Source organism: Anomaloglossus baeobatrachus, chromosome 1, assembly GCF_048569485.1.
Source record: "Anomaloglossus baeobatrachus isolate aAnoBae1 chromosome 1, aAnoBae1.hap1, whole genome shotgun sequence".
Lineage (NCBI taxonomy): Eukaryota > Metazoa > Chordata > Amphibia > Anura > Aromobatidae > Anomaloglossus > Anomaloglossus baeobatrachus.
Window position 1 is genome coordinate 821,931,990 of NC_134353.1, and position 25,751 is coordinate 821,957,740.

The following is a 25,751-nucleotide window of genomic DNA, read 5'->3' on the forward strand; positions in this document are numbered from 1 at the left end:
AGATAGCATGGGGGGAAAAAAAGTCTAAGAGGGGACAGAATCGGAACTGGATTATGTGTGTATTGGCAGGTCATATAGAGAGGGAATAGCATGGGGGACACACCTGGGTATGCATCATGGTGGAGGTGGCAGACAAACTAAAACTAAAGAGATGGAGTGTGGTGATGAGGGAGAGAGGAGTTTAGATATTAAGACACTAAAAAAAGGTAGTTTTGTTGGAGGGACCACTATTAGAGCCTTATGGCAACCTCAAAACTAAAGAAAAAAAAATTAAAAAGGTCAGAAAACCCTTTTAACATACAGTCAGTTTACGTCACGCTTCAGTTCTCTCTTTGCTGACAGACAATCTGCCCTAATGTCAAGATATAATAATGGAAAACTAACCCTATATGAAAATAATCATTTAGTACAGAGTTTATCTGTGAAAATCATAAAAGAACATTATGGGAAAATAAATTTGACTTTGTTTGCTGGTTAACAATTCTTAACAGGAAATCTAACATTAAGAAGCCATCATATCAAAAAAGTCATCATGATCCTAGCTCCGAATAATGGAGAGTGTCACTGTCAATTTTGCCTTCTCACATTCGTTTCCCTTCACTTCATCTGATTTTAATAATCCCTGTCAAACCACAAACAGTCCACATTACATTCCTGACACCGGAGCTTTCAAGAAGACGGAATCTCAACATTCATTTAGACACTACAAAGGAAAGCTGTCCAGCTGGACAAATATTATTTCCACACTTGACAGTCTCCTCAGTTAAGTATGCCTTTTAATTTTAACTCAAGCTGCCAAGGGCTTGATATGAGCTTCTTGTTCACTGTAGATTGACTTGCAGGATTAGAAGCGCAACAACTGGAATTGTGTTAGACTAGTATTTCTTTTTCCCTTTGGAGACTAACAAAACCGTGAGCACAATATCTGATCGCACACAAACCCGTATTACACGTATCTCTCTATATATATCGCTACGATTTCACAATGACTGTTCTCAGAGGTTCTAATTTTCTAGTACTGGACTCATATTAGATATAGATACTAAATATATAGCTGAATAAAGGGAACCTATCCCAAACAATGGGCAGCCTAAATCAGAGCGGGTCTGAGCGATGGCGGCCAGGTATGTGTTACTCTTAAATGCTGCTGCGTATCAAAGAAGAATACAGTTTAGAAAGTCAACTGGGGACAATTGGGGGAGACATGACAAGTCTGATGTGGTCACTGGCTTCTCCATACCGGAGGTGATGTACACACATGTGAGAGACCTATCAATCAACTGGAGCATGGAGGGGTGCAGCCGATCACGGACTGGACCGGAATAGTCACGTTTGCCCCCTGTTAGAGATGAGCGAACTTGAGGTTCACTTTTTGTACCAAAAACAGAGTTTGAGTGCTTTACATATGCAAACACTCATTCACACGAGCATCGCTGGCTTGGGTACACTTGGTGCTCAGTCCAGTGTGAGCCTCTTGCAGTGTTTATTCGGCTCACACTGAGGGCAACGACATCATGATCAGATGTAGTGTGCACCAAAAAAAAATTGAAAAACCCCTCATACCCACCCACGGAAAAGATCTGTTTATGGCTGGCTGCATGTGGGCAGAGATCAGAACTGCCTAATTAGTGACTTCTAATGGGAATCAGGTCAAATCCAGGTCCGAAGCCAAACTTTATCTAAAGTCAAGATGAACCCACTAAACCGAACTTTCACAGGTCTGCTTATCTCTACTCCCCATAGGTCCTAACCACTTTTTCAGCTATGTTTTCTCCGAAACGCTGCAGTGTTTCAGAATAAAACGGATACGTGGACCGAGGCATTTAGGCTGACCCTCAGACTGAGGTAACCTGTGCTGTCTCTCAGCTCAGAGATAAGCTAGATGGTAGTGAGGTCTGAGTCACCAATGTGATCCCAAATCCTGTCCAAGCCCTGATGTAACTTCCCTCCCCCTGAGTGGTGAGTCGGGACCGTAAACCCAAACCTCACAACAACACACAGACAAGGGAAAACAACAATTCGTACACATGGCAATCACACACAAAAGGAGCAATTAAACGTGCACAGGGGAAAACAACATAAAAGTGAGGGAACTAAACAGACAACAGGGAAACTGCCACACCGTACAATAACAACACAATGGACTGCTGCAGTCAGCAGCAATGCTGTAGCCAACACAGCAAGTAGGAGAGAGGGCTCCTCTAGCTACTTTCCCCTCAAGGCCAAGCTTCCAACTGCATGAGAATAACCAGCGCCCACTACGGGAAGCAGAGGGAATATATAGGGATTGGGAGTGGTCCCAAACCGGAAACACCTGAGGAAGTGATGACATGCTTGCTGGAAAGGAATGCAGATATTAACCCTCTTCTAGGAAAAAGAAAAGGAATACATTTAATGTGCAGAGTCTCAAAGAAAAGAGACTCTGCCCCAGCATCAGTCGAGACAACCATGACAAAAACATACCTGGGCTGTGATCACGCAGGCTTGATTCATGCTGACCATGGTTCGGGCAGCATGATACACGAGAGGTTCCCTTTAAAGAAACAGTGCAGCTCAGCCACTCTCAAATATTTCCAGTGGTCAGAGCTGTATGGCATTATTCCAATATTGAAAGGTTAAGAAGAGATTAACATTTTCAGTATACATTAATCAACAGATAAATTTGTGGTGTCTGCTCCTACGGCCAATGTGAAATTTATAACATTTTCTGCCAATTTAGCATTAAACAGTTTCTGATTCCCACACTGGTCATACAGTACAAACTGAAATGTCAGACAGACATGCATTTTTTTAAACCTCTCTTTGAAGGACAACATTATGAGATTAAATATGTTGATGATGATCTCTTTCTATCTTGATTCATATTCTTCTATTTCTGGAATGTCCATGTATTGTCATCAGCTGCAATCAACCATGAGCACGAAAAACACATCGGCTCAAACTTTTCAGAGATATCGGTCTTAAGGCCCCATCTATATATATAATTGCCTTATTCTGTCTGTCTGTCTGTCTTGCTCCAAAATTGTGTCCTTACGGTGACACAAAGCTGATTGGCCGCTGGGCTCGCCATGGCCCCGCCCCCCCGCACGGATTGGCCGCTCGCCTTGGCTCCTCCTCCAACATGGATTGGCCGCTCGCCTCGGATCCGCCCCCCCCGCATGGATTGGCCGCCACTCACACTCAGACTCACACTCAGACTCACACTCAGACTCACACTCAACGCCGCAGACACACAACACAAACACCGCGGCACACACAAATATACGCACATACCGCACAACACACACATTGCACAAAACATACCTCCCCCCAAAACACACACACAAACCGCGCAACACACATACACAACGATACAGACACACAGCGCTCCACAAATAACGACACACAACGCAACACACAAACAACACCGCTCTCACCCCCCGCTACACCCAGACAACACCCAGAACATGTACAGCCCCTACACAAACACTGGGTAACTACACACAACAACATCTATATATATATATATATATATATATATATAAATAAATAACAAAAATCATACATGAACTACAAGATACGTAAATTCTAGAATACCCGATGCGTAGAATCGGGCCACCTTCTAGTATACAATAAATAGCTGTCTAATGAACATTTAGCTGTTAGCTGTTAGTTCAACTATCACCCCTAACATCCCCAACTTACACAAGCCCTCGGCTCCATCAAGAGATCCAGTCTTCTCAAGACTCTTCCGGCAACAACGTCACTCCCATAGAACAGAAGGATGCATGACCAATCTCAGGAAAGAGTTTCAAGCTCCCCATACACATTACACTGGTCGGCCGATCCTGCCGCTATTATCCAAAGTCACCAAAGATAGTTTAATATGTGTATGTATTTAAGTTAACAACATCAATAAATGGATGAAATCCATTATGCACTTAAGGCCAACTTTACCCAGATGTGATATGCCCCCTGAACAATTGACAGTGAAACGCGCGTCGGGGCAGGAGGAACACTGGTTAACCACATTTAATAATCCAGGTATTTACTACTCGGCAGATCTATCACGTTTACATTCTTATGAGATGTACTAGTGTCGGTGACTTAACCATATCTCTCCCAATTTTGTCAGAAGAGATATATTGGATTTTCATTATGAAGGATGCATGTACAACCCCTGCCAAAAATTATGGACTCACCTGGATCTGAGGATGTTCATTCAGTTGTTTATTTTTGTTTAAAAAAAGCAGATCACAGACATGGCAGAAAACTAAAATCATTTCAAATAGCAACTTTCTGGCTTTAAGAAACACTAAAAAAAAAATCATTTCAAAACCAAACGGGGGGACAAATTATGGAATCACTAAATACTGAGGTAAAAATAATGGAATCACCCTGTAAATTTTCATTCCTAAAACTAACACCTGCATCAAATAAGATCTGCTCGTTAGTCTGCATCTAAAAAGGAGTGATCACACCTTGGAGAGCTGTTGCACCAAGTGGACTGACATAAATGATGGCTGCAACATGAGAGATGTCAATTGAAACAAATGAGAGGATTATCAAACTCTTAAAAGAGGGTAAATCATTACGCAACGTTGCAAAAGATGTTGCTTGTTCTCAGTCAGCTGTGTCTAAAATCTGGACCTAATACAAACAACATGGGAAGGGTTTTTTTTAGAAAGAATTGAATACAAGAGCTTTAAAGGCGGAGTATAAAATATAACAACTTTATTTGATTTGAAAAGATTAAAAAGATTCAGTTTATATAATTACAATATCATGGTGCAAAATAATGGGTGAGAACCCACGTGCTAGTGAGAGAGCCTAAGCAAGACCACCAAAGAAATGGGAAGTCCAAAGGGAAAGGACTAAGTACTGTATTTTTCGGACCATAAGACTCACTTTTTTCCCCCCAAATGTTGGGGGAAAGTTGGGGGTGCGTCTTATGGTCTGACTGTGGCTGCGGGGAATGAGGTGCTGCGGTGGAGCGGGTCATCGGGGGCACGAGCAGGCTGTAGCAGCCTGCTGTGACCACGTGTGCCCGCTCATTACATATGCATGCCCATCCTCCCGCCCATCTCTCAGCGCAGAAGCCGGCACTGACAGGTGGGCGGGAGGACTAGCGGGGACGCGCGCATAGTAAAGAGCCGGTCCGCATGATCACCCCTGGCAATTACAGCCTGGAGTGATCATGTGCGGCTGTATTCACTGCCCCCCGCGCGTCATCATCAGCGCGGGGTGCAGTGAATCAGTACACTCACCCGTCCCAGTGTGTGGAGCCGTCCCCCTGCAGCACGCGATGTCTTTCTGTCTGTGCCGGTCAGCTGATCTGTGCCTGTCAGATAGGAAGATGATCGGCTGCAGGGAGTGAGGAAAAGGTGAGTATAAACGTTTGTTTTTTTTTCTCTGTGCTATAGGATACAGGCCATATACCAGGATGGTATATGAGCACGATGGGGGCATATAGCAGGATGGGAGTATATGAGCAGGAGGGATGGGGGGTATATGAACAGGATGGGGGTATATGAACAGGATGGGGGTATATGAACAGGATGGGGGTATATGAACAGGATGGATGGGGGGTATATCAACAGGATAGGGGTATATGAACAGGATGAAAGTATATGAGCAGGATGGATGGGGGGTATATGAACAGGATGGGAGTATATGAACAGGATGGGAGTATATGAGCAGGATGGGAGTATATGAGCAGGATGAGGAAATATGAACAGGATGGGGGTATATGAAGAGGATGGGGTATATGAACAGGATGGGGGTATATGAACAGGATGGGGGTATATGAACAGGATGGGGTATATGAACAGGATGGGGTATATGAATAGGATGGGGGAATATGAGCAGGATGCTGGTATATAAGCAGGATGGGGGTATATGAGCAGGATGGGGGTTTATAGCAGGATCATATACAAGGCATGAGGATCATTACCAGGATGGGGTACCTTAGTAGAGAATTTGGGGACATTACCCCCATAACAGTGTCAGCAGCAGATCCTCGCCCCATAACAGTGGGTCATGACCACATTTTTTTGCTTAAAGTTTTATTTTCCTATTTTCCTCCTCTAAAACCAGGGTGCGTCTTATAGTCCGGTGCGTCTTCTAGTCCGAAAAATACGGTATAACTATAGTCATATCATAGCTGACAAGTGGAGAGCCTCCAACACATTCCCCAAAAAGTATAATGGATAGACTACCATGCAACTGACCAGTGTCAGTCTATTACTATGCAAGAAGCAACAAACGGGTCAGCATAAATTTTAAAGTTAAAGTCCTAAGACTTACACAGTAGATGTTAAGAGCTTCTTCAGGGAGGTGTACCAAATAGTGCAGCAAAAAAACCTTACATAAGCGGTCATGTGACTCTGCTCTCAGGACAATGTATTTAAACATCAGGCAGATGATTTGAGAATGAAGTTTAAAAACAGGGGCTATAGTAACCGTTCCCTTAAAAAAGCTTACCAGAGAGCAAGGTCGGTGTCCAGGAATGAATTATTACATGGGAGAAGAGATGAAGATGTGCCCTCACAAAATACAAGGTTCATCTCCACATTTAATGAAAAATGGTCGGAAACGAGGGGGATTTTGACCAAGTTTTGGCCGATACTCCAATCCGATCCTACATTAATCACATTTACCCCCCGTGCCAATTATGACTGCAAGACGATGCAGATATCTCAAGGATTATCTAGTTAGGAGTTACTATGTTCCACCTATGACTCCTGGTCTATTTGGCTGCTCTGGACCTCTCAAGGGCTGCTTTCCATGTGGTCGCTGTGTCTCCTGCCCCAACGTCTCTCGCTGCTCTACTTTTCATGCCAGTGATGGGATTAGAACCTTTTCAATTAAAGAACATATCTCTTGCACCACCATGAATGTCATTACCATGCTACATGTGGTTGCAACAGAATTTACATTGGCATGACAACAAGAGAACTCAGGGTACAAGTAAGGGAGCATGTGAGAGATATTGGGGCGGCAATAACAGCGACCAATGTGGCAGAATTAAAGACCATTCCCCGCCACTTCAAGTTGGTTCATGGGTGCAACCCTAAATCATTTAAAGTAAAGGGGATTGATGTAATCCACGGTGGCATTCGAGGGGGTAATGTCAAGAAACTTTTGGCCCAACGTGAGATGAAATGGATCGCTATATTAGATACGGTGACACCAATGGGCCTTAATGAGGCATTAAACTTTGCTCCTTTTCTCTAGTCCTTCTATATAAAATGTATCAATCTTTCTGTTTTATTTTTTGATTTTATTACTAGTATACGTTTTTCCTTCCCCTGTTCCCAGTTTCTAAAATTACAACTTTTTGCCGTTTTAGGACCCTTTTCTTATTCAAATTCCGTTGATGAAATTTATATTGGATCTGAAATGAACAGCTGAATGAGAAATTTTCCTATCCCCCTGTAAATGGACGCACTGTCACTTTAAGAATTCTTATTTTTCTCATGTTTAATATGCTTAATTCTTTATGATGTGATATATGTATACTGATGTAATATCAGGATGTGGGCATTCAGATGCTCATACTTTAGTTATGATTCATGTCTGTATTCTTTAGCCATTTGTGTGTCCCGCCCTCTGACTGCTTGTGCGCGTCCGTGCCGTGCGGTGATTTGTCCGCATCGGCGGCTCGGCATCCTAACATGGTGGGAGGTTGCTGGGGGTCCCTGAACTCTAGGGGCTCCGTGCATCTCCTCTCACTGGATGGCCGGGGGACGTATGTGTACTCCCACTGCACGGTGCGCATGCGCCGCTAAACGCAGCCCGACTGGCTGAGAGACACACTCTGACTAAGGGCTGTGTCCCGCCCTCTGGTCCCTGCTCGCGCGTGCGCGCCTCGCGTCTCCTCGCCCGCCTCTCTGGCCTTTGTCTGGTGGGCGCTCGGCGTCCATAGTTACTGTGGGTTCCGTGCACCTCCTCCCACTGGATGGCCTAGGGGCGTGTGATGTGGGGCGCACGGCGCGCATGCGCCCGAGCGGTGACCTGATTGGCTAGGACACAAACGATAGGTCCTTGCAGATCCAATGCAGTCACATGACCGCTTATTTAAGGTTCTTTTGCTGCATTATTTGGTACATCTTCCCTGAAGAAGCTCTTAACATCTACTGCATCGCAAAACGCGCGTTGGAGGGTTCTTTTTCTTGCTGTGAGACGTCCAGGCGACCATCCTAGCCATGTGTAAGTCTTAGGACTTTAACTTTAAAATTTATGCTGACCTGTTTGTTGCCTCTTGCACAGTAATAGCCTGACACTGGTCAGTTGCATGGTAGTCTATCCATTATACTTTTTCGAGTATGTGTTGGAGGCTCTCCACTTGTCAGCTATGATATGACTATAGTTATACTTAGTCTTTTCCCTTTGGACTTCCCATTCCTTTGGTGGTCTTGCTTGGGCTCTCACTAGCACGGGGGTTCTCACCCATTATTTTGCACCATGATATTGTAATTATATACACTGAATCTTTTTAATCTTTTCATATCAAATAAAGTTGTTATATTTTATACTCAGCCTTTAAAACTCTTGTATTCAATTCTTTCTAAAAATCCTTTATGGAGTGGCATATGTATTAAATATGAGATGTGCACTGCTCAATTGTTTATGTGTCTTAACATGGGAAGGTTGTTAAAGGCAAACATACTGGTAGACCAAGGAAGACATCTGTAACAATTATAATGGATTACTCAGGAATCTGTTTGCGTGGAACAATGACACAACTGAACCCAGTTTATAGGTGATAAACTCTATATTGTAACACACGTGAAAAACAAAAAAGTGCAAAAAACAAGTAGCAGAGCAATTTGCAAGTGTCCAAAAAACAAGTAGCAGAGCAATTTGCAAGTGTCCAAAAAACAAGTAGCAGAACAAGACGGCTTACGAGAAAGCAGGGCGGCTCAGGCAAGAACCGCAGCAGGGGCTAGGCATCAGCAGGAGGGCAGACGTTGGCAGAACCTCTGATGACCAGCAACAGGCGAGTCACAGAGACTTTGCTGGGGTAGATGGAGAAACTTGAGACACCACTAGGAGGAGGAAACCAGGCAGAATATTCAAGCAGAGGACTAGAGGCTGGACTGGAATTATAAAGGCAAGAGGACACAGAACACATGGAGAAGAATGAAGCAAGGGACATCAAAGCGTTAAGACAGGAAACTTAAAGCAATATGTCTCCAAAACAGGAAATGCACAACAAAACAAATGAGGAACGAATGGGTGGAAACTGGAGTCAATGTCTGTGACCGAACTTCAAGAAACCACCTAAAGGAAATGGGATTTGCTAAACAAAAGCCATCATTAACACTTAAACAGAAAAAAACAAGGTTACAATGGGCTAAGGAAAAGCAGTTGTGGATTGTGGATGACTGGATGAAAGTCATATTCAGTGATGAATCGCCAATCTGCATTGGGCAGGGTGATGATGCTGGAACTTTTGTTTGGTGTCGTTCCAATGAGATTTATTAAGATGACTGCCTGAAGAGAACATGTAAGTTTCCACAGTCATTGATTATATGGGGCTGCATGTCAGGTAAAGACACTGGGGAGATGGCTGTCATTACATCTTCAATAAATGCAATAGTTTACATTGAAATTTTGGACACTTTTCTTATCCCATCAATTGAAAGGATGTTTGGGGATGATGGAATCCTTTATCAAGATGATAATGCATCCTGCCATAGAGAAAAAACTGTGAAAACATTCCTTGAAAGAAGACACAGAAGTCAATGTCATGGCCTGCAAATAGTCCGGATCTCAATCCAATTGAAAATCTTTGGTGGAAGTTGAAGAAAATAGTCCATGACAATGCTCCAACCTGCAAAGTTGACCTGGCAGCAGCAATCAGAGAAAGTTGGAGCCAGATTGATGAAGAGTACTGTTTGTCACTCATTAAAGGGAACCAAACATCAGCATTTTCCTATATAAGGTGCAGCCAGTGCAGTACTGGCACTATCAGGCACATTGTGTACATACCATTAGTGGGCAGCTCGGGTATTTAGGCAGTGAAACCCAACTTTATAAAGTTTGAAAAATCAAGCACTCTTTGATTGATGTGTGCACCACTCTCCTAATGTCCAGGTGGGTTATGCACGTGTATCCCCGCCCCCCCGCCGCCTGTTCCTTGTTCTTCCCATTCTCTGGTTGTATTCAAATTTCTCTCTTCAGAAACATGGCGCCGGAGTTGGCACCTGCGCATAGCGCTTAGCTCCGGCGCCATGTTTCTGAAGCCCGCAGTAGCTAGTATTACCTGCAGCTATGATATCGTGCTGCCCCAGGACACTGTGCCAGCACAGCAGCCGCCTAGGACACCGGGACGCCACAAGAAAAAGCCGACAGCAGCCTGCCAGCGACATCGGGGGTCAGGTGAGGTAAGTTCACAATGGACTCACATGACCCCATGATGGCAGTGCTGCGAGACCCGGTCACGGTGTCCTGGGGCGGCACGATATCGTAGCTGCAGGTAATACTAGGTACTGTGGGCTTCAGAAACATGGCGCCAGAGATAAGCGCTATGCGCAGGTGGCAAATCCGGCGCCATGTTACTGAAGAGAGAAATTTGAATACAACCAGAGAGAGGGAGGAACAGACGGCGGGGGGGCGGGGATACACGTGCATAACCCGCCCGGACATTAGGAGAGTGGTGCACACGTCAATCAAAAAGTGCTTGATTTTTCAAACTTTATAAAGTTGGATTTCACTGCCTAAACACTCGAGCTGCCCCCTGATGGTATGTACACAACGTGTATGATAGTGCCAGTACTGCACTGGCTGCACCTTATACACGAAAATCCTGATGTTTGGTTCCCTTTAAGTCCATGCCTCAGAGACTGCAAGCTGTTATAAAAGCCAGAGGTTGTGCAACAAAATACTAGTGATGTATTGGAGTGTTTTTTGTTTGTTTTTCATGATTCCATAATTTTTTCCTCATAATTGAGTGATTCCATAATTTTTCCCCGTTTGATCTTGAAAAGTAACCGTTACTGGCTAGCACATTATGTTTTCATATTTTTTTTTTAGTGTTTCTTAAAGTCAGAAAGTTGCCATTTGAAATGACTTTAGTTTTGTGCCGTCTGTGATCTGCTTTTTTATACAAAAGTAAATAACTGAATGAACATCCTCAGAGCCAGGTGATTCCATAATTTTTGCCAGGGGTTGTATGATAACTAATATAACTTAGGAACAGAAACAGAATGTGAATTTTTTCAGCTACTTCTCTGCATAGTAGGCATCTAATTTTATTGTAAATAATTTTGTCTGTTTATATATGTAGAGTTAATAAAGTATACTTGCTTTTATTTTCTAAAAAAAAAAACCAACCTGTCACTTTATTTGATAAATAGAGAATTTTATTATTTCGGGGATATTGAGGTTTATTAACCCAGATGTGAGTCTAGAAGAAAACTTATAATATATCTTAGATAAAATTTTAAGAAATTGTAAAAACATTTTTGGAATAGCCCATTTAAGGTCCCTTACACCCTGCGTTTTGTCCCTCGTTCAGTGGGCCTGTCGAGGCTTACGTATATACCGCCTGCAAAATGGGGTTTGTATGTATGCACCGACAGAGTCATCGACCATGAGTGTGCAGACGAAATCACTCTGTGCCCTGTCGTTCACCACTTTATAGCAGTTTCATAAAGAAGTCGGGGATCAGCGCCGCGCTTATCACCATTCAATCCAAAAGATAATTTTCCAAGTCATTTAATTAGGAAGCATGAACAAGTCTACGCGTTTCAGGGGTCTCTGCCCCCTTCCTCAGGACAATGCAACAATGACACAGAAGATTTTGCAGGCAAAACACATGCATGGATATAAATACCTTAAGTCCTATACATCATGGTACATATACGTCATAGGACCACCCACTGGTTTGAAAAAAAATCAGCGGGAACCACATATAGTTAAATAAACAACGTCATACAATTTACTCATGTGTCCAATTGTATTCTATAGAATTCATGCTTGCAAAAGGATATGTATTAGCACATGATGGTAGTGTTTTTCAGTAATGATATTTTTGCAAGCATGAATTCTATAGAATACAATTGGACACATGAGTAAATTCACCTCCTAGCAACCGCTGGTCCCATTGTCATTAGGGGTTCCAGTCCAGGTGGGGTTGCCTGTTTGACATACAGAGATTGCAATTACTATCCCTTATATGTCTTTATATGTAAAAATAAAACTTTTTTTTTTTTTTTTCTCCCTTTATTTTATTTATAATATAGATAAAAATTAACAATGTTTTGCAATTCTTGTCAATTTTTTCTATGACTTATATTTATATATTGCGATATACTTATTTTGGATGTTGTGCAATGTATGACGTTGTTTATTTAACTATATGTGGTTCCCGCTGATTTTTTTCAAACCAGTGGGTGGTCCTTTGACTTATATGTACCATGATGTATAGGACTTAAGGTATTTATATCCATGCATGTGTTTTGCCTGCAAAATCTTCTGTGTCATAGTTGCATTTTCCTGAGGAAGGGGGCAGAGACCCCTGAAACGCGTAGACTTGTTCATGCTTCCTAATAAATGACTTGGAAAATTATCTTTTGGATTGAATGGTGATAAGCGCGGCGCTGATCCCCGACTTCTTTATGAAACTGCTATCTCATTGTTACGGGTCCGCAGCTGTCTCCACTGACGTTTATGCTTCATGAGGTGTTGTGACTCTCACAACATCCATAGGTGAGTGCACCCTAATATCCCTTCTATTGTTTTTATCGGTTAAGACCCTATGCGCCTGTCTTTCCTCCACAGTTTATAAAAGTTCGTGCAGCACTTTTTGGCGTATACGTCTACTGGAGGCGGACACCCAGACCCAGTCTACTACATCTGGTTGTGCGCCTCCATTAGGCGTATACGCCTGAAAATTGTGCACGATAGAGCACAGGGTGATTCCGTCTGCAGCATCATAGTCACTGGCCCTGTCGGCGCACATGTCCAATTCTCGTTTTGCTGTGGGTATGGATATGAGCACCGATAGGACCATTGAACGTGAAGAAGAATGCAGCCCCCATAAAGCTCCGTCAGCAAAAAAATAAAAAAAAAAAGATATACAGAAGCTCTGAAAATAAAGAAATACAAAAACTTTTTTTTCTATAAAATTGTTTTTATGGTGTAAAAGTGGCAAGACATAAAATAAACTATATAAATGTGGTATCACTGTATTCATACTGCGCTTTTATGACACGATGAATGACGTAAAAAAACGAACAGAGAAAAAAAAATCCTGAATTGCTATTTCTTCTTGATTGTGACTCTCAAAAAGCAGAATAGAAAGATATTTGTGACCAGAATTGAATTTACAGTTGATCAAAACGGATCCATCGCCTCATTCCATCATGTCACGGATGACAACGGATTCCTCCGAATATAAGCTTCCATTACAACTAACGGACGCCGACGGATCCGTCGCTTTCAGTTTTATTGACGCACAGTAAAAAATGTTGCATTGTTCGTTGCTTCTGACCAACGGTCAGTCATTCTACGACTGATCCGTCATGGGACGGATGCAACGCAAGCCCATCAGTCGCAATCCGTTGTTAATACAAGTCTATGGGGGAAAAACGGAATCCTGCAAATTATTTTGAAGGATACCATATTTTCTCAAGGCGACGCATTGCAACTGATGGAAAAAGATGGAAGTCTGAAAGCAGCCTAAGGCTATGTGCGCACTGGGAAATGAAATTTCCTTGCGTAAATTCCGCATGCTCTCAAAGATTACCGCACCCGCGGTAAAAAAACGTGGGATGTGCTTTATTGCATTCAATGAAAAAAAAAGTCATTTAATTCTGAGAGTAGATAGAGGGATAGATAGAGGGATAGATAGACAGACAGAGGGATAGATAGATAGATAGAGGACAGATCGCTGCATTTCCCACGGTCGGCAGTGAGTTCACATTACCGGCCGTGGGAAATGACCGGTAATTACCTCTGCTGTCTGCTGCTTTCATTCAGCGCTGTGTCTGTGACAGTCGCGGCTGGATGGAAGCAGCGCAGGACCTGTGGATTACGCCGGAGCGGTGGATTACGCCGGAGCTTTGTTTGGGGGGGTTAATAAAATGGTGAACGAGGCTTGTTTGTTTTATTTAAAATAAAGGATTTTTCGGTGTCTGTGTTTTTTTCACTTTACTTACGGGTTGATCATGTCAGCTGTCACATAGACGCTGCCATGATCAAGCCTGGAGTTAATGGCGGTGGTCCCCCACCACCATTAACCCCTTGTATTACCTTGCTACCACTGCTACACGGTGGCAAGAAGAGCCGAGGACACTCCGGTAGTGCCGCATAATGCATGCGACAGTCCCGGGGCAGCTGCGGCTGATATTCTCGGCTGCCGGAGGGGGAGTGAGGCAGGGGACATTAACCCTGCCCCTCTCCCTCCCCAGCCTGAGAATACCGGGCCGCCGCTGTGTGCTTACCTCGGCTGGAAGGTAAATATGCAGCGGAGCCCACGTTCTTTGTTTTCTATATTTCCGTTTTCTTTCTATGTGTGTTCTATGTCTGTGATGTGTTCTATGTGTCTGTGATGTCTGTGTCTGTGATGTGTGTGTGTTTACTCTGCACGGCTTCCTCTTCCTTTAATGACATCACTTCCCTGCAAAACCGCAGACAAGCGATGTACATTACCGGAGGTAAACCGCGAAATACCGCAGGGAATAACGCAGGAAAACGCAGTGAACCGGCCAGAATTTTCTGCCTACGTTATTCCCTGCGGGATTTCATGATTAACATTGGAGTCAATGGAGTGAAATCCCGCAGCGATGTGCGGAAAAGAAGTGACATGCACTTGTTTTTGCTGCGGGATTCCCGCAGCAAAACATGCAGCTGTCAAATTCCGCCTAGTGCGCACAGGATTTTTTTTCTCCATAGGATTTGCTGGTGATTCACTGCAGAGATGTTATGAACATTTTCTGCAGCGAAACATGCAGCAAATCCGCGGAAAATCCGTGGCAAAATCCGGTAAGTGCGCACATAGCCTAAATCGGGTATCGCTGTAATCATACTCACCTGAGGAATAAAGCCAACTAATCACATACCGCATGGTGTACGAAGTACAAAATAAAGCTAATTCTACAACTGCTGATGATTTGTACATTCAGTTTCCCAAAGACTGCAGTACAGTGAAGCCCACATTTATCCTGTGCTCTGCACTGGGTGCTTACACTGGGGACTATGTGTAAATCTCTGAAAAACCTGACAGAAAAAATTCCCAAAGAAAAATTCACTGTAATGAGGCCGAGGGAGTCACTTTGAAGTCTCAACTGGCCTGTGGTTGGGCAGTGTCCACCTTTTTAGGAATCTTTTTACAAACATGCGGTCATCAACAGTTTTGTGCAATTTTGAAAAAAGTGGACCCCAAGGAACAGAGGCCAAATGGAATCCAGAGTAACTCTGCTGCCGCATTATAGCAGATGGAAACTCAGATGTAAGTGCTCAGCATAGAGTACAGGATAAATGTTAACTCATTCAAAATGTTCTGTACCCCAAATTGCCACCAAATAGCACTCAACTCAACACACAAAGACACAAGTGCCCACTCAGGTCCATCCTCTGCTAATGGAAATATAGGGGGCTTCCATGTTACCGGTAGCATAAAGGCTCTGGAAAAAAGCTATGGCTCCCCCAAAAAAAGAAAACCAGCAAAATCTGTGTTCACAAATACAAATGCCCCCTCTCTTCTGATCCAAATGCACCCTCTCTCCTAGTTTAGGCACACCGCTATCAAATGGCACTCCTTCCATTCCGAGCTCTCCTGTGCGCCCAAACAGTAGTATTCCATCACATATGGGGTATTGATGTACTCAGGAGAAATTGCACAATACTTTTTAAGGAGCATTCTCCCCTGTTACCCTTGTGAAAATTAAAGATTTGAGGTCAAAGCTACATCTTTATAGTAAAAATGTGTTTTTCATTTTCACGGCTCAACGCTGAAATTGAAAGGTGGTCCCCAAACAACCAGATAAATTACTAGGGGGGGTACTTTTTAGACACATCAGGGTATCTCCAAATGCAACATGGTGTTTGATATCGATTTAAGACAATTTTTCATTCAAAAAGTCAAATGCTGCTCCTTTCCTTCCAAGTTCTGCGCCCAGATTTCTACAATACGTGGGGTATCGTATACTCAGGAGAAATTTCACAACAAACTGCACTGTGCAATTTCTCTTGTTACCCTTGTGAAAATGTAAAAATAGGGGCTAAAGTGAAACTTTATTTTTTCCACAAAATTATTATTTTCCATCTACATTCCTGTGAAGCACCTAAAGGGTTAATAACCTTCTTGGATGTGGTTTTGAACAGTTTCAGGGCTGCAGTGTTTAGAATGGTGTCACTTTGGGGTATTTTCTGTCACCTAGGCCCTTCAAAGCCACTTGACATGTGATGTGGTCCCTAAAAAAATGGTTATGTAAATGTTGTTAGAAAAATGAGAAATTGCTGATAAACCCTTAAGGCCGCTTTACACGTATCAATGTATCGTGCGCTCGCATGAGCGATCGCACCCGCCCCCATCGTTTGTGCGTTATGGGCAATTTATTGCCCGTGTCGCACAAAGTCGAAAACCCCCGTCACATGTACTTACCTCCCGAACGACCTCGCTGTGGGCAGCGAACATCCTCTTCCTGAAGGGGGAGGGACGTTCAGCATCATAGCGACGTCACACAACGGCCGCCCAATAGAAGCGGAGGGGCGGAGATGAGCGGGACGTAACATCCCGCCCACCTCCTTCCTTCCATATTGCCGGCGGGACGCAGGTAAGCTGCAGTTCATCGTTCCCGGGGTGTCACATGGAGCGATGTGAGCTGCCTCGGGAATGACGAACAACCGGCGAACAGAAGGACTATCGATTTTTTGAAAATGAGCGATGTGTCAACGAGCAACGATAAGGTGAGTATTTTTGCTCGTTCACAGTCGCTCGTAGCTGTCACACGCTACGATATGTCAAACGATGCCGGATGTGCGTCACTAACGATGTGACCCCGACGACATATCGTTAGATATATCGTAGCGTGTAACGGGCCCTTTAACCTATCTAATTTCCTAGCAAAAAAAAGTTTCAAAAATTGCGCTGCTGTAAAGTAGACATGTGGGAAATGTTATTAACTATTTTGTGTGACATCACTCTGGTTTATGGGCCAGATCTCTTTATCTAGGCTACCAGATGCAAGGACAGTTAGGCAGGGATTAGCAATATACACCCAGAACTGTTCGTGGTGCTGAATGCATATTGCACCTGACAGGATCACTTTAATCTAAGCCCCCTGTCTTAGGCCCGTTTCACACGTCAGTGAAAAACACTGACGTTCTTCACTGACGTATAAAACACGCATATGTCCCTCCATGTTCCGTGATTCACGGCACACGTGGGTTGTCCATGTGCAATTCGTGATCTGTGATTGCATATGGACATTACTCACCTGCCTTCGTTCTTGCTGTCCATGGTGCTGAACTCATCGGCTCTGCAGCTACTTCCTGGTCAGCTATTCCTGCTCTCATGAATATTCATGAGCCAGGCAGGAGCTGCCGAGAGCGGAGGCTGCACAGCGAATCACAGGCAAGATAAGTTGAAAATATTTAAAATGATTTTCTGGTACATGTTTCACGGATCACACACGGATCACACCATAGTGTGGTCCGTGGGTCATCTATGATACCAGAAAAAAACGGACTTCTTGTCTCCGTGCAGAATCACAGCCACGGGTGTACGCTGCACGGAGACAAGTTCAGTAAAAAAAATCACTGATGTGTGAGCAGACCCATTGATTATAATGTGTCTCCGTATGTCAGTGATTCTGGTACGTATAAAAAAAAAAAAAAGCACATACGTACCAGAATCACTGACATGTGAAGGGGGCCTTATACTCATCCTCCAATGTTTTCATCCTTTTTCGACATCGCTCCAGTCCCATGGTGCCATCTTGTGACTCTAACTTATGACTGGCCGGACGTTCCATCACAAGAGCCCAATACAAGTCTATGAGAGCCAAAACAAGGCCAGAATGAGGCTCTCATAGACTTGTATTGAGTTGTGACCTCCAGCGCGCTCCATGAAATACTGAAGCTACCGGCAAGTCACAAATTGCCGGAGGCAGACAGGAGCAGAGCTGGAAAAAGATGAAGACGGCAGCAGGTGTGTATAAGACAGAGGGCAGGGGACTTGGATTTATAGCACCACACCAGCGCTGTCAGACAGTGGCCGGTTGTGTTCTCTGCAGTCTCACTGGCCAGACAGTGGCCGGTTGTGTTCTCTGCAGTCTCACTGGCCAGACAGTGACCGGTTGTGTTCTCTGCAGTCTCACTAGCCAGTGGCCGGTCCTGTTCTCCGCAGTCTCACTGGACAGACAGTGGCCGGTTCTGCTCTCCGCAGTCTCACTGGCCAGACAGTGGCCGGTTCTGTTCTCCGCAGTCTCACTAGCCAGACAGTGGCCGGTTCTGTTCTCCGCAGTCTCACTAGCCAGACAGTGGCCGGTTGTGTTCTCCGCAGTCTCACTAGTCAGACAGTGGCCGGTTGTGTTCTCTGCAGTCTCACTAGTCAGACAGTGGCCGGTTCTGTTCTCTGCAGTCTCAGTAGCCAGACAGTGGCCGATTCGGTTCTCTGCAGAATCTAACTATTTGGACAGCGTCCGGTTATGATCTCTGCATAGTGGCTGGTCTTACTCTCTCCACATCCCAGAGTAAAAAGGACAGCAGCACAGGGCGCACACACACCAGCTGGAGGACTTCAGAGTTGACCTGATTCACTGTTCTATATACACTCCACCATAGCATTGTAATAGTAGTGAACTGTGGCTGTTGCTGTGCGCTGCTATTAACCTCTATTACCCCGATTGCAACCTCTCCAGGGCAATCGAGAAGAGCCGGTATAGCACCGGAATTGTCACATCTAATAGATGCGGCTATACCGGGTGGCTGCGGGCTGAGGATATACCAGCCCCCAGCCGGCTTTATCATGGTTGGGGATGAAAATTAGGTGTGAATCGCACGTCGATTTTGTTTAATTATTTATTTAAATAATAAAAAAAAAGCCGCATCACCGTCACAGCCGCGCACACGTCTGACAGGAATGTGCATGTATTTCTGTGTACATGAATGCTCATGCTCAGAGCACGGCAGGCCATGTCGGTTGATGTCATGTCAGACATGTACGAGTCTGACAGCGCATCACCGCCACAGCCGCACACTTCTGACAGGAACGTGCATGTGTTTCTGAATCACCATACTGACCCGCAAACACTTGCACTGCTTTCCCCGCCCACCGGCCATCCTGGCACCTGTGATTGGTTGCAGTCAGCTGACACACTGCCACTCAGGGTGGGGGCGCGTCCAATTACCAACCAACCAACCAATTACGCGCGCCGGTGGGCGGACAAAACAATGAATATTGAATTGTCGGCTCCGAAAAGGAAAAGCGTGACCCGAAAGGAGTTTGCTGCCATGACAGCGCCTAGGTGAGTACACCACGCGCGCTCCTACCCCCCAGTCCCCTCCACAAATGTTTTTAATCTCTGGATTTTGGTCCCCATAAACTTATATGGGCAGCGGAATCCGGAGCAGATCCGGACTTTTTTTTTTTTAATCCGGCAGGGATCTGCTGGTCCTAGATTTTGGCGGATTCGATCAGCTCTAGTAGTAAGGAAGTTGTGCCCAACAACAGACAGGATGAGAAGTGGTTAAGTGTTGGCACAAGTGACGGTTTATTCTGGAAGAGTCAGTGAAGATCTACTGAGTGAAAGTGATGGACGTGTAGTCAGTCGTACAGGTCGTGGCCGTAGACAGAGTGTGAACCACGTTGTAACTAGATACCGATCCTCTGACAGTAGAGCCGGAGGACAGAACCCTATAGCAGCCAGGCACATTTACCATCAAGGTACCGGGTTATCCTCTACTGGCGTGACCAGTCAACCAACCGATCTGTGTCCCTCTAGGCGTCGGGTCATTATGGGACCCCTCTGGAGACCGGACGTGGGACTGCAGGGGAGGAAGGTGACCGTCAGATCGGGCGGTATCGCTGGGGTGGGTAACACTAGGACAGACCGGCCCAGTTAGATCTGAAGTAAACCAAGGGGAAGGTGAACGGGGTCTGATCATGTTGTGGGAACCTGTGACGTGCAGGGAGCTATGAGCCGCTATCTGGAGCCTGAAAACGTGAGCGATAATGGACCCTACAGTAAAGTATTGGGCTGTAAAGTGACCGTCTCCCTGTGTGAGTCATCATCGGGTCCTGGCCAGCAGACTATGCAGCCTGTGCGGTTCCCAGCCCACAAAGCAAAAGTCTACACACCCAGCCAGGACCGGGTATTAGGTATTCCATGTAGCATGCCAGGGCGTCCGGAGTCAGACCCTCAACCGCCGCCCGGCACCACTCTACAGAATGGACGTGTATTTACATCACTACATACAACTCCCATCAGCGCTGTGTGCAAAGGCATGATATAAAAGCAGGTATCAATGTCTGGGTCACTGTAACCGCACACACTGTACACAGGAATTCACATTCAGCGATAAATATTCCGGCGCACAAATCCCGCGGTGTGAGCAGTGATGACGCGCGGCTGCTGACGCTGACTGCCCGCTGCGCACATACCTACAGCGCTGCCCGATCACTCCGCCGGCGCGCTCACATGTACTCAGCGGCTAACACCATCCTGTTCCGCCCACTGAGCATGCGCAGTCACTGTATACGCGCCGCCAGCGCTGCCTGCTGTGATTGGCTGCTGCTGTGACAGCTGCTGTAGCCATATTTAATGAGGGCGTCTCATAGACAAATATTGCAAAACTGCCCATAAGTAAAGAAGCGGCTCACACCTTAACAAATGTGAATAATAAAGCAATGTGTGTAGCGGAGCTCTCCTATCCCATACGTACAGGTCACGGAAAGCATGGGAGCCGATAGTAATGGTGGGACGGTTACTATGGTAACTGTAAACATCACAGAACACGTGTTGTATATATGACAGCTTTCTGAAATGTCTCAGACTCCTCCCATTATCTCGTCCAAGGAACCATCACACTGAGTGAGGGCGAATCACAGGTAAGGATCACATCACATACTAAAAGCTAAATCTAAAAATGCTCTCCCAGGAAATCCTCTTTGGCATGTCTGACAATAGCAATATTTCTGATTTCATATAATCGGATGATAGGGATAACTGTTGCAACATAGATGCCATTTATCTCCTTTTATTCGGATTGACATGAACTTATAAAAGATGTTCTGCAGCAGCTGCAGTGTGCGTTATGCAGAGCTCACATGTCCAGTAATCATCCGTGAGAACTGATCCTGCAGAGATCTGTTGGGAAATAAGATCTGCAAACAGCTTTTCTGTCCATTGTTAAATAACTGATTTCTGCAGAATCCGTTCTCCCTAGACTCGCATGTTAAAAAAAAGGATTCTGCAGAAATCAGTTATTTAAAGTTGTGTGTGCAGAACTTATTTCCTAACAGATCTCTGCAGGATCCGTTCTAAATAAATAATTAAAAAAAAAATCATGCGCCCCCTCCCTCACATTTTACTACCCAGCCAAGATAAAGCAGACAGCTGGGGGCTAGTATTCTCAGTCTGGGGAGGCCAGTGGTTATTGCCTAAAAATAGCAGCCCACAACTGCCCTGGAATTGTTGCATCTATTAGATGCTACAATTTCGGCGCTTTACCTGGCTCATCCCGATTGCCCTGGTGCGGTGGCAATCGGGGTAATATAAAGGGTTAATGACAGCTCTGATTTGTCAAAAAATCACAGCGGTCATAAAAACTGAGGTTTGTAATGGGGAGGGGGTCTATGAGACACCCCCATTAATAACCCTTTCAAAAGAAATAAGCACAGAGAAAAATCTAGTTTAAAAAGATCAAAGTGGTGAAAGATTCCCTTTAATTATAGAGAATATTAGAAGTCACCTCACTATTCTGTGACTTGTATGAATACACTCAGCCTCCTGATTTTATGTCACAGTGCATCTTAAAGGGATTGTCCAGCGCTACTAAGTTCTGCTTAAAGATGGGGGGCTTTGTTGAGTCTGCACACATCTGTCCAGTACCTGCCAATCACACCTTATTCTGGTGAGTATGTGCAGAAATTACATCATCAGCTCCTGATATGGTCTTAGACAACCCCTTTAAGCGCTCTGTAGCATAAAAGCAGGAGGCTGTATGTGTCTATACAAGTCACAGAATAATATGGTGATTTCTAATATTCTATATAATCTGTAATTTTGGTCAGACTATGAACAAACAAGACACCATCAACACTGCTCACCTTCAGTGCAGACGTTACCGATACTGGATAGTCCCTTTAAAGAGAACCTGTCACATTCCACATGCAGTACGATCTGTGGACAGCACGGTATAGAGAAGAAGCTGAGCAGCATGATATATGGGCTTGTTGGAAGAGATTCAATATAACTTGCATTTTATTCATGTTTCTAGGCATGTGAGTCCTGTGGGCGGAGCTACTGGTGATTGACAGCTATCTCTCCATGCATAGTTATGCAGTGAAAACTGTCATTGATAGGCCCCACCCACTGGACTCATTCATGCAAACACTAGGGATTTCAATGAATAAAATAAAGTTATAGGGAATCGTTTCAGACAAAATGCACATCAACCTGATCAGCTTCTCCTGCTCTATAACATCTGATACCATATTCATCCTGACAACTACCCTGTTAGGAGTTCTAATATTATTAGAATACTATATATTCTTCACTATATATATATATATATATTAAAAAAATGTGCATGATGATACCTGATAATATTGACTATATTTAAACCCACATCTATCAGGGATTTGAGGTACGATGGCATTGGTATGTTGTGCCACTACTAGTGATAAGTGAGCACTACCATGCCCGGTACTCGTAACCGGCAAGGCGGATGCTTTGATGGCTTCGACTTAAGTACCAGTTTGATTTCCCATTGACTTCCATTATACTTGGGTGCTCGAGTCGCGCCTGTCCCACTGCTCGTTACAAATACTGAGCACCCAAACATGGCAGTGCTCACTTATCACTAGCTACTTCACCTCAGCTCATGAATATGGTAGGGTTGCCATAACCAGGGCCTGAAAGTCAGCAGAAATCTGCGTTACCACACTCAATATTATTAATTATTATAATTATTATTATTATTATTTATTATTATTATTATTATATTAGTTTTGACATTTGTTGTTCAGAGACCCCAGGATAATCTGATGTTAGATACCATGGTAACCATCCTAGGTTAGTGTCAGTTTACTTTATAGTGCATGTGTTTTAGGCTGTATTACTGCTTATGGGCAGTTTGGTATTAATTCTCTATGAAATGCCCACTTTAAAGATGGAGGCAGCAGCCTTAACTGTACACAGCCAATCACAGCAGACAGCATTGAGGGCGTGTGCACAGTGAGTACGCATGCTCAGTTGCAGGAACAGGATGTTGCTTCTCACTGCATGTGAGAAGTGATTGGGAGCCGCTCTAGGTATGTGAACCTGATACGTGCACTCTCCTGTACAGCGTGCAGTGCAGTTACTCTCTGTTATCTGCCATCACTTGTGCGTCATTAGGTTTTGGTGGCGATGTGAGTGATGAGTGCAGGGGATACGTTGCACTGTATGTGACATGGATACTGTGCTGAGGCTTTTACTGTTCACATAGACTCTGCTGAGAGTAGTAGTTGCTGCTCCTTTCCCCTATTTCTGGCAGTTATTTGCATGGCTGGTCCATGATGTGGTGTCTGCCCTACAGATGGGTGCGGATGGCAGCCCGGTGCAGTGCGGTTACCATGGTTACTGATGCAGCCAGGAGATGATATACTGTATATATCACAAAAGTGAGTACACCCCTCACATTTTTATAGCTATTTTATTATATCTTTTCATGGGACAACATGAAAGATATGACACGATACAATGTAAAGTAGTCAGTGCACGGCTTGTATAACTGTATGGGACATACTAAAAAGAATGAAGAAAAGGAATGAACAAAAAGAACTATTGGTTCCAAATTATAGAGATGAATAGTAGGTTTCTTAGGGTCGCTTTACACGCTATGAAATCGCTAAAGCGATGTCGTTGGGGTCAGGGAATTTGTGACGCACATCCGGCCGCGTTAGCGATGTCGTTGTGTGTGACACCCATGAGCGATTTTGAATCATCGCAAAATTATGGAAAATCGCTAATCGATGACATCAACCCCTATTCCCAATTATCGTTGCAGGTGCGATGTTGTTCGTCGTTCCTGCGGCAGCACACATCGCTATGTGTGACACCGCAGGAACTAGGAACCTCACCTTACCTGCGGCCGCCGGCAATGAGGAAGGAAGGAGGTGGGCGGGATGTTATGTCCCGCTCATCTCCGCCCCTCTGCTTCTATTGGGCGGCCGCTTGGTGACGTTGCTGTGACGCCGCACGAAGCGCCCCCTTAGAAAGGAGACGGTTCACCAGTCACAGCGACGTCGCTAGGCAGGTAAGTATGTGTGACGGGTCCGCGCGATTTTGTGCGCCACGGGCAGCGATTTGCCCGTGTCACACAAACAATGGGGGCAGGTACGCACGCTAGCGATATCGCAGCATGTAAAGCGGCCTTTAGACATCATTAACATGGAATATATGTAGATAATAAGGAAATGTCCACAAATCCCACAAAAACAGGTGTATATTTTATTCCCTGAGCTTCTTAGGTGGGGAATGAACATAGAATATATGTAGATGATAGGGAAATTATTATTATTATTTATTATTATAGCGCCATTTATTCCATGGCGCTTTACAAGCGAGAGAGGGTATACGTACAACAATCATTAACATAACAGACTGGTACAGGAGGAGCGAGGACCCTGCCCGCGAGGGCTCACAGTCTACAGGGAATGGGTGGTGGTATAATAGGTGAGGACAGAGCTGGTTGCGCAGTGGTCTTCTGGACTGAGGGTTATTGTAGGTTGTAGGTTTGTTGGAAGAGATGGGTCTTGAGGTTCCTCTTGAAGCTTTACTCGATAGGGGAGAGTCTGATGTGCCGAGGTAGAGCGTTCCAGAGTATGGGGGATGCACGGGAGAAATCTTGTACGCGATTGTGGGAAGAGGAGATAAGAGGGAAGCAGAGAAGGAGATCTTGTGAGGATCTGAGGTTGCGTGCAGGTAGGTACCGGAAGACTAGGTCACAGATGTAGGGAGGAGACAGGTTGTGCATGGCTTTGTATGTCATGGTTAATGTTTTGAACTGGAGTCGTTGGGCGATGGGAAGCCAGTGAAGGGATTGGCAGAGTGGAGAGGCTGGGGAGTAGCGAGGGGAGAGGTGGATTAAGCGGGCCGCAGAGTTTAGGATAGATTGGAGGGGTGCAAGAGTGTTGGAAGGGAGGCGAGAGAGCAGGAGGTTGCAGTAGTCAAGGCGGGAGATGATGAGGGCATGCACTAATGTTTTTGCAGATTCTTGGTTAAGGAAAGCACGGATCCGGGAGATATTTGTGAGTTGTAATCGGCATGAGTTGAAGAGGGCTTGGATGTGTTGCTTGAAGGATAGAGCAGAGTCGAGGGTTACTCCAAGGCAACGAGCTTGTGAGACTGGGGTGAGTGAGCAACCATCAAGTTTGATGGAAAGGCTTGTTGGAGGAGATGAGTGAGGAGGAGGAAAGACAATGAACTCTGTTTTGTCCATATTAAGTTTTAGGAATCGCGCAGAGAAGGATGAAATAGCAGACAGACATTGTGGAATTTTGGTTAGTGAGAGGTAATGTCAGGTCCAGAGAGGTAGATCTGTGTGTCATC

General features: G+C 44.7%; 2 protein-coding genes across 6 annotated transcripts in view; one reads left to right on the top strand and one right to left on the bottom strand.

The window, feature by feature from the left end:
- Positions 1-20,666, bottom strand: part of SLF1 (SMC5/6 complex localization factor 1) — a 151,565-nt gene extending 130,899 nt beyond the window's left edge. The window contains exon 1 of the mRNA XM_075325093.1: positions 20,597-20,666. The gene's annotated coding sequence lies outside the window, so the exon portion shown is untranslated. The remainder of the gene's footprint in view (positions 1-20,596) is intronic.
- A 317-nt stretch (positions 20,667-20,983) lies between these two features.
- The window catches only part of KIAA0825 (KIAA0825 ortholog), a 785,365-nt gene continuing 780,597 nt past the window's right edge, over positions 20,984-25,751 (top strand). For 2 of the 5 annotated variants that reach the window (XM_075325094.1, XM_075325098.1), the window contains exon 1: positions 23,406-23,470. The gene's annotated coding sequence lies outside the window, so the exon portion shown is untranslated. Of the gene's footprint in view, positions 21,044-23,405; positions 23,471-25,751 lie in introns of those variants that run through there. The other 3 variants (XM_075325095.1, XM_075325097.1, XM_075325096.1) reach the window with 3 other exon arrangements.